This window comes from Eutrigla gurnardus, assembly GCF_963514095.1.
Source record: "Eutrigla gurnardus genome assembly, chromosome: 3".
In the NCBI taxonomy this organism is placed as follows: Eukaryota; Metazoa; Chordata; class Actinopteri; order Perciformes; family Triglidae; genus Eutrigla; species Eutrigla gurnardus.
This window is the reverse complement of record NC_139917.1, coordinates 5,602,270-5,615,564: the sequence shown is the minus strand read 5'-3', so window position 1 is coordinate 5,615,564 and position 13,295 is coordinate 5,602,270.

Genomic DNA, 13,295 nt, shown 5'->3' with positions numbered 1-13,295 from the left:
GAGTACATTGGCATGTTCATTGATGTACCGCTTTTTGACCTTATTTGATTCTGTTTGTGTGTCAGGAATGAAAGAAATATTAAAGAAAACACAGAAGTGATCAGACAATGAAGGATCAGTCACAAAAACATCAGAAACATGGAGACCTTTTGTGATAATCAGGTCCAGGGTGTGTCCCTTACAATGAGTAGCCTCTTTCACATGTTGAGAAAGGTCAAATGTGTCTAGAATATTAAAAAGTTCTTTTGCACCCTTGTCATTCAAATCATCAATATGAAAATTAAAGTCACCAGTTATAACTAGGCAGTCAAAATCAGTGGAGATGCTAGACAATAATTCAGTAAAATCATCGAAAAAATTTGACGAATATTTAGGTGGCCTGTAAATAATTAACAGGAGAACTCTGGGAGAGCATTTCAACACAGCACAAAGATATTCGAATGATGGAAAAACACCAAGGGACATCTGTTTCCCCTGAAATGTATTTTTAAATATAGCAGCAACCCCTCCACCTCTTTTCCCAGATCTACAAACATCAATAAAATTATAGTTGGGGGGTGCTGTCTCGATCAGAATGCTTGCACTGTTATTTTGTTCTAGCCATGTTTCAGTTAAAAACATAAAATCAAGTTTAGAAGTGGTAATAAAATCATTGACTAAAAATGATTTGTTATTAAGAGACCTTACATTTAGCAGACCCATCCTGATGGTGTTATTGACAGGCTTTGAGGTTGACTTTGATTTTGAGAGAACAGGAATGAGATTGTTTAGGTTAGCAGTGTGTTCAAGTTTCCCAATGTTTACTCTCTTAGTAGTCACAACAGGAATGCTGAAGGTGCCATGTTTTGATGTAGGCGACCTTGGGTCCAGCTGATAATGCGGTCTACTGCTGAACCCTTTTCTGTCTCAGTAATATTCAGGGCTGCTGTCAGGGTGGGGAGGGGGTGGCCAAAAGGGAAGAGGTGGCCATAAGGGAAGAGTCTTGGAGGTCTTGGATTTTAGTGACTTAGTTGCAGCTTTGAGAGAGGGGGTCTTGGATTTTGGTGACTTCGTTGCAGCTTTGGAAGAGGGGGTCTTGAGTTTTGGTGACTTAGTTGCAGCTTTGGAAGAGGGGGTCTTGGATTTTGGTGACTTCGTTGCAGCTTTGGAAGAGGGGGTCTTGAGTTTTGGTGACTTAGTTGCAGCCTTGGGAGAGGGGGTCTGAGTAGGGCGGGGGGTAGGTGGGGGTAGCTCCTGGAATTCCAAGGGGGAGGAGGGGAGAGAAAGGTTTATTGGAGGGAGGGAGAATGACGAAGACCTGGATTGGGATTTGGGAGGGGTGGGGGAGGGATCCACATTCAGTCCTCCTTCGACGTTGTTGATAATCTGAGAAGGGCGGGGGGTAGGTGGGGGTAGCTCTTGGAACTCCAAGGGGGAGGAGGGGAGAGAAAGGTTTATTGGAGGGAGGGAGAATGATGAAGACCTGGATGGAGATTTGGGGGGGGTGGGGGAGGGATCCACATTCAGTCCTCCTTCGACGTTTCTGATAATCTGTGTTTCGTCTTCCCTCTTTGTTGGTTCCTCTCGTCTCTTGTCCTTGGCGACAGATGGATGACGCAGGCAGTAAGACATGTTGGTGATGAATAGCTTTGCCCCTAGCTTATTTAGGCAAAGTCCGTTTGTCTTAAAAAGATGCCTGCGGTCCCAGAAAAAGCGGAAATTGTCAATAAAATGCATTGGGCGAGCAAGAGATGCAGTTGAGAGCCATTTGTTGAGCCAGAACAGTCTACTGAATGTCTCAGCTCCTCTCCCGGTCGGGGGCAGAGGGCCACTGATGAAAACCTCAGCATTCACAGAGCTGACTGTTTCAAAGAGTTTGTTGAAGTCCTCTCTCAACTCTGTTGATTGTTGTTTTTCAATGTCATTAAATCCAATGTGCAGAATGATATTTTTCACAGTTGGGTGTGCAGCCACAATTTCCAGGATTCTTTTTTCCAAATCAGACACCGTATCCTTCGGAAAGCAGAGTACTTTGATGTTATTACTGCTTTTCATATCTTTTACAGAAATGTCACCCACAATCAGATTTTCAGGCCCTGTCGTTAGCTTTCTCTGTGGCTTTAAGTTAGCAGGTCTTACCCTGCTGCGTGGTGGTGGGGGGTTATCCAGGCAGTCAGAGGGGGATCCATGGTCCTGCAGCAGTGGAGCAAACCTGTTCTTTAGTTGAACAGTTGTTTGCTGGGGAGGTTTCTTGGTAGCTCTCCTCTCCCCAGCTGTCCGCTGCTGTGTCCTACGAGGCAGTGGGGTTGAGGAGGCGCTGTGCCTGGATGGAGATGGTAACGCAGGCCAGCCGGTCAGATCACAGATATCGGGGCGCTGGGTCCTGCCAGATATCCGTTCTCCCATGTCACAGGGAAATGGTCTTCTCTTTGGCTTCGCACCAAGTGTGTTCCAGGGAGGATTATCGCTGGTAGATTTATTTCCGTGTACAGGATCCTCCCGTTTCTTCATAGCTTCATTAGTGCTACTTAGCTGGGTTCTAGCATGCTCCTGTCCACTGTTTTGAGTCAGTGCTAGAGTGGTGTTGTTCCCACAAAGTCCATTCACTTCTACATTTACTTCTAACCGATTCATTTTTGTTTCCAGCAGTAAAATCTTCTGTAGGAGTTTATGGTAATCTTCCGTAGAGAAGGGAGGCATCTTCTGCTAATTACCTTTAGCAGGCTCAGGCTTATCTTGTTTGGTAGGCCTCCTCGCGTAGCGTTGAGGAAGTCGTAAAAATATTGAAAAATGCCCGTTTTATCTCAAAGAAAATATAATCCCACTGGTTTTGTAAATATCCAGGAGCTGCTGCTCTTTGTTTCTTATTGAGGAGAAGCAGATAGCAAAAAATAGCAGAAAATCGCAGGCAGGGGTGAGAGCAAAGAGGAAAAGCGTCTGCACTGTAGCAAAGCCGGAAGCAGTTGTAGTGCTGCTATTAAATCAAACTTGTTGGAGGGCAGAGTGTGAGTGTGGACCACTTCACCAAAACTCAACCAACAACTAAAAGAAATAGATACAGGTCCAAAAAGTTCAAAAGACTTCACTGGAGGTGGTCTGGAGTTGTAGGCAATAGTTTATTAACAAGAGTTTAAACCTGAGCTGGCTCCGGAACTGAACTGAAAACAGAGCGCTGTGCTACAGTTTTAATAGCCCAAGTTTAACCACCTTCTTCTGGTAGATTCTCCACCTATTTTCTAAAAAGAACCATCAGCACCCATGAAACAATGGTATTATACTTTCTAAAATTGGGCTTGTCCCTTCCTTGTGATCTCTGTGGGCTGGTTTTACTGGTGTCTGGACCTCCCTTGTTCAGGGCAAGCTCAGACATGTTTCTGGATACCATTATTTTCAGTGATTTCCAGAGTTATGTATGTTTTTTAACTTTTAATACCTTTGGTTTACATGTTATTACAACTTTACAGATTTTTATGTGTGGCAAGATGTCCATTCCCCTTTGTCAAATGCCCTCTCATAAAGTTACTGGTGTTGCAGAGTAAATCCCCTCTCTTCTTCCTGCGTTAAGTTCCATCGGGCAGCAGGCAGGAATTCTATCACCTTGATTGTGGGGCGGTGCAGCGCCGACCTATATGTAGGGGCATGTCTTCCTCATCAGATGTGTCTGCTTCCCTGTCATATGGAGCCTGGTTTCTGCGTTGGTGGCATGGTCTGGTGTGTCGGATCGTGTTTCCTCACTGAAACCACAATTGGGGCTGGCCGGTCTGCCAGCTGGAGAGAGTGTGTCGGGAACGTGTGGCCCAGAGCCCGTGCGTAACGGCCTGTGTGCACCTCGACGTTGCTTTGCTGAGCTGCTGCGCTTCATGCCCTGTGTCTCTAACTCCTGTGATGGGGCCGCTGCATGGGAAACATTAAGCTGTACACCACGGCAGGTGGTTTACCTCCAACCCTAAGCCGTCTGCTCGCCGGGAATCTCCACTGTTCTATCTACACTGTAAAACAGGACAGCTCCGTTTAGTTAAGTCCACTTACTTCCTCTCTTTAACACAAAGAGCTCTAACAAGTTTTGGATTTTGAACTCATCTGCGTGAGTTTTAAAAAGTAGAACTTACTGTTATTAATTGTGTTGACTATTTGAAAATGTTATCAGATAAGTATGTGTTGATTGAACTTGGGTTTCAAAGTTATCAGATGGGGGGCGGGGCGTGGGGGAAAAGGCAGGAGTGGGCCAATGGGAGCTACAAAATTAATATTTGGACTTTTGAGTTTAATTGTCTTCTTTAATTCATGGCAAGGCTGAAGCATGAACAGAATAATTTAAACACCGCAGATAAGTCATATATCATATCGAAATACAGACACTTTGTAGTAAATGATCAAGGACTACTTCGACACGCGGGAAGAGACTATGCCTGACAACGGCCTAGAACCGAGGCGGAGTAACACGACGCGGGGACCGAAGTGACGAGTGGTGAACGTGTCGAAGTAGATTTTTTTACACGAGGCTGAGGAACAGCAGGTGAGTTTAATTATCTCTAATTAAGTCTTTTAAGATTAACCTCATGTGTAGTAACGTAATAACGTTAAATGTGTAGGTTGTGCTTTTTTAATAGCCTGGAAAATGTCACTGCAACATTAGTTTTTATTCGAGCCCGACATGAGTTAGCTAGTTTGCTATCAAACTAGCCACCTAACGGTTGAGGCTGCGTGTAGGGCTGCTGTCACTTCGTGCTCGTGCTTTGCTCACTTTGTATTTTATATTGACTAGTTACTCCAATTCATTTAGTAAAGTTGTTTTAACATGGATATTATGCCGATAATTAATAATGAGCAGCATGCGCTGTTTTTTTCCTCGGTCCCCTGTTACCGGTATGTTTTACACAGACAGATGGAGCTTGTGTGACGGGACGCATAGTTACCGTCACGGTAGCGATACGCTACCCAGGAAATTATTAAGAGACTGAGTGTAAATGTTGCCTGTGTGTTTGTCTATAGCTGTGTCCCAATTCAGGGTCTGCAGCCTTCGGAGGCTGCATTCGAAGGCCGCTTACGTCACAGAGCTGCGCGAAGGCTGTCCCAATTCGTCTAAATTCGAAGGCTCCTCCAAATGCGGCCGACAAATGTGTCCTCCTTTCCCCCGTATTCGGAGGATGCACCGCTACTATCCTTCGTGGCCTCCCATATCCCAAGATGCTTTGCGCGCCGCTGTTTAACCAACAATGGCGGCGAAAGACGGCAGCAGCTCCGGCACCGGCAGCAGTGCCGAATACACATTTAAATGTAAGTAACGGGTTTTTGCTTAACGTCGGACGTTCAAGGGGCCTTAAAACACATTTGACTGTTAAAATGCGTTAAGTTAATAATGCTAATACGTGTAGCCACCGGAATGTAGGACCAGCTACGTGATGTAGCTTAAAGCTGTTGATAGAGGAGCTCAGTTAACGTTCGCCTTTAAACGTAACGTAAGCCTAAAACCCTTCACTTTTAAATGCTACAAGCTCCGATGGTAACTTATATCTCATTGTAACCGTGGAGCTGTTAAGTTAATTTGTTCTCGTTGTAAGTTGTGTAGGCTACAGTTCGCTCCTCTCGCAGCTGAATATATAACGTTAAGGATGGGTTGTGAGTATTTCTAGGCAGTAAAACTGTAAACGTTTGGATTGAATACAGAGCTAACCTTAGGAGCATTATTACTGTTAATATCGTTATTATATCGTACGATCATTTTGCATGTTGACATAACAGGAAATGTGCTTTACATGTCGTTTTGTTGTAGAGAGCAAGGAGCAGACTGAGGATTTGATCAAACTCCGGGTCCGGGATGAGAACGACCACCTGTTGAGGCCAAGAACACAGGGCCACCGACAGCAGCAAGAACGAGGAAAAGAGATGACTTGCTGGATTTGATCAGGGAGGACATGAAGTTACAGAGGGAGAGCGAGGAAACGAGAGAAAGAGAGAGGATGGAGAGGCTTTTTAGTTTATTGGAGAGAATGGTTGATGTTTTTGGGGGTGGTGGATGTTTTTTTTCTGTTCGATTAAGTTCTGTGTTGATTTGTAATTTAAATTAATTAAAAATATTGTATTGTTCCATTTTCTTTTCCAAATATTGTATATAGTTAAATTAAAATCGTATTACCTTGTAACATTATCTGTTCCATTTCTTATTTACAATGAAAGTCAACTTTTGAACTGCTTTTCAGTGACAAGAAAATAATAAATTTTTTGTGTAATTAACAAATATTTACAAAGTTACAATTACTATTGACAAGTGGGTGTTCTTAACATGTAGAACTATTTACAAAAGATCATCAGAAATAACTATTTACAGAGAACATATATACAGTATTGACTGAGCAGGAGTCCCTGGTGGTGGTGCTGGACTGGATGGGATGCTAAGGACCCTGGACTCTTCTGGCTCTGAGTGGGACATCATCTGGGAGGTGGGGGGTGTGGGATGCATGTCTCCACTGGCCACCACATCGTCCATCATCGGGGTTTGCAGGGCTGATGCAATCGACGGATGCCATGTCACCAAAATGTTGAAAAGAGAGGCAAGAATAAAATATTGAATTAATTCGGGGTTATTTACAGGGTTCGTACACATTTTACTATTCAATTTAATCACTTTATAAGCCAAGCATTTAGACTAAAATTCAAGCATTTTTCAGACCTTGAAAAACAGCATTAAAATTACAGCATTTTCAAAGATTTTACATTTTAAGCCCCCTGTACGAACCCTGTATTAAGTCTTATGGTTAAATGACATTATCCATGTCAATCTATACTTAATATGGCTCGTCACTTAGCGGTATCATTTATGAACGGGTATATTAATTACCACGTACTACGCTAGCTATGTATGAACATTAATATGGGTTAAAATAACAGCTTTAATGTTACCTCCCCACGGCTCTCTCCCAGCCGGAGATAAAAAAAATTTAAAATTTAAAAAAATCTCCTCTTGCTCAAAAAAATAAAAATTAAATTAAATTAAAAGAAAAAAAAATCTCTATATATATTCTTTAAAAACTCTCCATCATGTTCGTCTGTCGTATTTTTGTTTTGACCGGTGTTTTTCCCGGGCTTAGCCGGCAGAAGTGATGACGTCGCGACGCAATCAGGAAATGCTCCGTAGGTTAGACCGTCCCATTTACCGACGGTTGACCCAGCCTTCGGAGGAGTCTCCGAAGGTGTTGCCTCCGTAGACCGCGTAGGCTGGGTCCTCCGAAGGCTGCAGACCCTGAATTGGGACACAGCGATTGTCTGTGTGCTTCCCCTGTCTCATTGTTGGATCATTGTCGCTGTCGCGGATGTCATTGTCTTCCCCTGCATGCTGCACCACGTCTTGTCACTGGATATTTTTGTACCTCGTCCTGCCTCCCGTGTCTCTTCGTGTTTTGGTTCCTTTCTTGTAAGTGTTTATTTGATGGTCGTTTTTTGCCTTTGTGGTTTTTTGGATGATACTTTGTTCTGGTCTTAGTTCTTGTTTTGTATTTAGTTTATTATTTAAATAAATCTTTCTTTCTAACTGCATTTTGGTCCTCACCTCCCCTTTTTTCCGAGTCTCCGTCTTGCCCTGAACGTGACAGAAGTAGACTATATACACACATATTTAGGGCAGGGAGTGGAAAGGGCCATTGCTGGCAAAAAAAACGCCCATGGACACTACTCAAAAGAATATCCATATTTCATAGACAAAAGCAGTTGAAAGCTTCAAATAAGTTCTAGAACAATCCAAACAAGTGTGTTAAACTTTCTATGTTGAGCTTTTCTTTCGTTATAATGGTTTGCAGTGCTTTTTTTAATAAAATGTGTAAAAAATTTAAGGTGCGTTTTTATTTATTTTTAATTTATAGGCTAAAGGATGTGTATAACTTGATGATACTCTAAAAAATGACATGTCTTCAGCCACAGCCACGCTGTATGAAGGGGAATCATCAGAACTGACATGTCAGTGTTTTCAAACCAATCATTTTACCTCTGCTTACTATCCTGCCATCACAGTTTAGCTCGTAACTCATGACCGTGGCTACGTAACAGGCTGATATTGAAACAAATATATGACAGGAAATGCTAAACTTATTTTAAATTACATTTCAAGGATCTTAAAAGTATAGGTATTTTCTTAGTATTATATTAATTTAGTAACTAATGTTTCCTTTTTTTTTTAAAGATTCCTTCAAGTACCACCAGAGACAGTTTGAGTACCACCAGTGGTACTAGTACCACAGTTTGAGAACCAGTGCTTTAGACAATTACTTTCACCACTAAAAAAATAACATTCAACTTCAGAAACCCTGTATAAACCCCAAAAAGGAGTTTGAAAAATAACCATGTCAGTTGTCACGAAGTTCTGTCATTTTGATTTACAGGTAAATCTAAGTATCTAAGTAATCTAAGTATGACAGTATGTCAGCTGACCACTATGTCACTTGACATAGAGTAAGATGTCAGTTTGACATTGAAAGTGATATAATAACCATTTATGAGTGGAGGTGTTATGAATGCTTATGTATACTCTCTTCAAATGAAGTGTTCCTGAAAGTTGTTTTGTTGGTTTGTGGTTGTTTTCATGAGGTAGTGATTTGTTGGAAATCTGTGAAGTGAAGAGTTACGTTTAGGGAAGAGTTACCTGGGGTCTCCAGTGCTGCTCAGAAGCTTATTTCTATTTTTCACATTTTACGACACGGGACATTTCTGAAAATTATTATGATACAAATTTTTGTCAAGTCAATCAAAGATGGAAGTTAACCCTGTGGAGTCCACAGACGCGCGCCCCCGAGTCTTTTTCACTTGATCGCTTTAAGATTACGCAGCCTGGTCGAGTCTCCGTGTCGAAAGTGTGGACCTCAACTATATTCCTGGTTTTGAATTGTGTTGATATGCCAAGTAAACCAGAGTTATAATAAATAATTTACGCCATGCTTCTCCTGAATATTGTTGTCACATTTGGTGCGTGTTTGGCGCAGGACAGAACCGTAAAAACAGGCTTTTGTAACGGGGCGCTCAACGGAAAGTGAAAGTGCTTGCAACCAAAAAAAAAAAAACATGACACCCCTGTCCTTATTGGTGGAAACATGCGCCGCATCAACCAATCAAAAATGTTATAGCCACCAACGTCAGACTGAAATGCAAACGGTGTCTCAGGTGGACAAGAGGAGGAATGACACATCCTGGAAGTGTCAGAATCAAAAAGGAGTTTATTGCCAAGTAAAAAGAGTAAAACAAAGAGTAAACAATAAAAAAGGCCTGTCATGTTGTGGACAGAAACTGTTTTTTGGAGTGGCACTAATAATTTGTGTGGCAACATTGTGACTGTTGTGATTGTTTTGTAAATAGTTGCACAAAAATGCCTAAGGTATTGCCTACATTTCAATGCAAATAGTGGTATATAACTTTGTTGTTTGCTAAATTTGTACATACATTTTTTAAGTTAACAATATTAGTATTCTAAGTAATAAAAATGATTTGTTCAATATGTTTGGGGTTTTCACAGTAAAAAATGCACCTTTTTCCTACTCGGATTTTGTGTTTTTGATGTGATTTTAGGTCCAATGTCTGAATACAGTATCTCAAAATCAAAAAAATAAATAAATGTAAAGTCACAAGTGAGGTTGTGCTGAAAAAAAATGATACCAAGCAACAGGCAAGGTAAACTCTTTTACGGTGAATTATGAAGGTAAAATCAAAATGAGTAAAAATCGTCCAATTATATCCTAGACTCCAGAGAGTTAAGCACGGCATTCACAGAAAAAAAAAAACATCTCTCATATAGAAACTAAGTATAGAGGTCTGGTCTGCTGTGAAAAATTAACTTTTATCTCTTCTCTCTTCAGTTTTACATTTGCCTTTTAGGTTTGGTTTACAGTAAATAAATAAATGAAGAACTCTGTGGGCTGAACGTCCCCTACAGAAAAATACCTTAAGAAAGGCACTACAATATGGTATGCATTAGAGTGTGTATGAATCTCTGCATGCACTATGTGTGAGTCCCTGTGTGTGGCCTGCTTCTTATTCAAAGTGACATTTTAAGCCGTTTAGCTGTCACTCAGCAGTGCAGCAGCACAGTGTTGATGACCACCCCCCCATGGGGGTTTTGGTACGACCCACTGGAGCTTTGCCTGTTAATAAGGGTCCTGCCATGTCCGATGGGTAGGGGGGAGGGGTGACAGGATAAGTGGCTATCCTAGCGGGAGTGACACAGCTGAATAAGTCCAGAGTCTCTGATGTGATGTCTAATAAGATTTTAAAGGAGTGAAAAAAGAAGCAGCGTGGAAGCAGAAAGGCAGTTAACTGCAAGTCATTTGAAGCTCTTTTTGAAGTTTTCTGCAGTGACAGAGAATCAATCACGCTTCTGAACTTCCCCAGCCCCAAGAGTAAAGCTAACAAGTTTACTCTGTTGTCTGGGGAGTTCACGATGACACATGAAAATAACATTGCTGTTGTCTGCTGTGCAGAGCTGAGGCCATTCAGGGTCTCACCCTTAGGTTCACTATTATGTGAAGCCTGAGGAAGAAGAGATTGAGTTTGAAATAATCCCATTTTCTTCTCAGATTTTCTGAAAATGTGCCTCCCAACTTGTATCACATACATGACAGGAGAAAAAAACAACATAATTATACAATCCATTAAGCCAATTTGTTTACTCTTTTTATTTTCAACAGCCTTGGGACAGATGGTCCATGTAAGTTGGGTCTGGACATCTTCTCTATCAATGAGGAAAATGGGTTGTAATTTATTTAATAACCTTGTGAGTTTTGAACAGATAGGGACTTTTCTTTAGGAATAATCAGTGCTTATCTCTGTGATTCAAACTTCATGATATTTGATGGTAAATGGACTGCATTCATGTATTGCTACCTTGAGCAAAAGTTCATTCACCCATTCACACACAACGACGGTGGTGGAGCTGCCATGCCTGCCCCTCGGGGAGCAACTTTGGGTTCGCTCAAGGACACTTAGACATGTGGATGGCAGGAGGTGGGGCTCGGTCCGCCTGTGTATTGGTATATCATATCTACAGCAGTGGTCAGCAAAGCAGGTCATTACCTCTGCTTCTGAAATTATGTCTTTTATATGACACAGTGTGTGCCTCTGGCTGGACGGACAGTCTGTTTTCGTAGCTGTTTGGAAGGCTGTCTTTGTATGTTCACATGGCTGGATGGCTGAGCAGCCTGCTGGACCACACAACAACACCAGGCTCCAACTTTAATCCTTGACAAACTTCAAATGTGTCCTGTGTATCAAGACAGTTAAAACTCTGTCACTACACAGATATTTACATGGCTCAAAGGGCTTTAAAGGTTGCTAAAATTCTACACACAAAAACTAAATACGAGCTTTATTCTCTTAAAACACACATTTGAGTATTACCAATACATTCTTACAAGATAACCAAAAGTCATCTTCTGAAATAATTCCCTGAGGATTCTGAACTCTCTGATATCCAGGTCTTATAATACATCTAATAGCACAGCCTTACTAATGCCCCTGTGAGTCCTACAGACAGTCTGCATCATTCTGCCTTACTTACCACTCAATTTATGATGCTGCTGTCATAAGTGATGGAAGGAAACCTACTTACAGCTTTGATTTACATTTTTTTATATATCTATGCTATTTTTTTACCTGCTAAGTGTAAGAGTATTAACCTTCACACCGCTGAGGTTGCAGCTGAAACAATTCTAAATTCTAAAAGTATCTTACAATAATTTCCCATGGGAATGAATGTATCTTCTATTCTATAAGAATATATCTAAGCACAACATCAATTGAATAGAACATGCAAAAGTAAATATAGTCGGATCTCTTGCTTTAAATGGGGTCGTGGTATTCTATTCAAGTCTATTAATTTGCCCATTACCCATTTTTCAGCTGTCATTCCTGCATTTTTTAGTTTTAACTGTCTTGCTTTTAGTGTGATAATGGGCCCTAGTTTCATAGACCAGGCGCAGTCAGCTCTCAGCGCACCTGCCCCCCGAGGGGGTGTGTCCGCCTGGACTTTGCAAGTTTCGTGCACCGCGCAGGCTCGCGCAGGCACACCTCCCGTCTCGCCCACCCGCGCAAGTGGGAAAGAGGGAGGAGAAGAAGGCGTGAGTGGGAGACGAGGAGGAGACGAGGCGTGGACTGGGATTAATACAGCCGATTCAGATCTTCACCAATCAAATGAGCTCCTCTCCTCACCTTTAATGCGTTAGGGGAGGTTCAGTGCAATATCTGTCACTTGACAACCCGATGACAGAAGCAGCGCCGGCGCTCCCACCACGCGCATCACGCGCTATGTGCGCGCGTATCATAATAATAACTATGCCGATATTATAAAAAACAGGAGAGAGAGAGGGAGATGTTTTGGTCCGAGAGGCAGAGTTTCCGTTACGCGTGCCATCCGCCTTTGATCTGACGTCAGATGTGACGGGACAATCTATATAGATATAAATTCACGTGTTGATTCAATTAGTTGCATTCAATAGTGTTTGTTGTGATTATTTATTGCATTTAAATGTGCCTGATACTGTGGAAACCTGCCTGTGAGGTCTCGGTGACGTGTACGCACTGCACGCCATCAGCCAAACTTCCACTACGCCAGCTGTGATTCGCCTTGAATTAATGGACTTTATTTACGCCTTGCGCCGATAGTAGACCAGGTTGGAGCTGGCGAGCTTTCAGCGCAGTCTCGGCGAGGCTTTTTGCCATGAAACTTCCGCTACGCCAAGCTGAATCTGTGACGCCTCCCCCTGCTGCGCCGCCACACCCATCTTGGCGCAGGCGATCCACCAAACTGCCAAACTGACCGTGCGCAAGGCTGCGCGGGTCGAAACTTGCATTACGCCGGCTCCGCCACCCTGCGCCGCCCTGCGCTGCGCCACGAAACTAGGGCCCTATGTGTTTATCTCTTCTTCATATTTGTCAAAAACAAAAGTTAGTAAAATATGTGGCTCTGCTTACAGTAGACTTCATTTTTGTGATTGATCAGATGCAGTTAACCCCACCCCTCTACTTGAACATGCTACTAGCCAGATAGAACAACACTGGAGTTCATAACTACTAACCTAGGACCGTTTAGAGGGATGAGAGTTGTTAGAGTAAGTTAAGCCAGATGACCTAAAGGTACCCTGGGTATGTTGGACTCATTCCTAGTGATCTAAAGTCAATGGTGTTGTGTTTTCCTGCTATTTAGAGGGCACATCATTCAGATATTGAGAGGTACCTACATAGATAGTTTGACAATGAACAAAAACATACACTGCTTGTCACACACATGAGCAGTGCTCCTCCTCACTTAAATATGTTATCAGTGCATTTGCTCAAATGCTGTC